Source organism: Puntigrus tetrazona, chromosome 2 (genome assembly GCF_018831695.1).
Source record: "Puntigrus tetrazona isolate hp1 chromosome 2, ASM1883169v1, whole genome shotgun sequence".
Lineage (NCBI taxonomy): Eukaryota > Metazoa > Chordata > Actinopteri > Cypriniformes > Cyprinidae > Puntigrus > Puntigrus tetrazona.
Genome location: NC_056700.1, coordinates 25,462,311 through 25,462,529, shown reverse-complemented (window position 1 = coordinate 25,462,529; position 219 = coordinate 25,462,311). Strand labels below are relative to the sequence as shown.

Here is a 219-nt window from a genome sequence, read left to right as displayed (position 1 = left end):
TATAATATATATATATATTTGTTTGTTTATTTATTTATTTTATTATCTTGAAGGCAGACATGCACAAAAACTAGCTAGTATGTCAAGTAAACGCCCATCACTTACAAAATCACATTTGGCTGTGCTGTGGCTAATAATAGCACATTGACAACAGTTTGTATCGGCTTCCTGCTGTGCTGATCACATTAGGCTTTACTAAAAAAAAAAAAAAAAAAAAAA

At 29.7% G+C, this 219-nt stretch overlaps 1 protein-coding gene across 1 annotated transcript in view; it reads left to right on the top strand.

The window, feature by feature from the left end:
• The window catches only part of LOC122327541 (epsin-2-like), a 3,888-nt gene that overhangs the window by 1,947 nt on the left and 1,722 nt on the right, over nt 1-219 (top strand). The window lies entirely within an intron of this gene.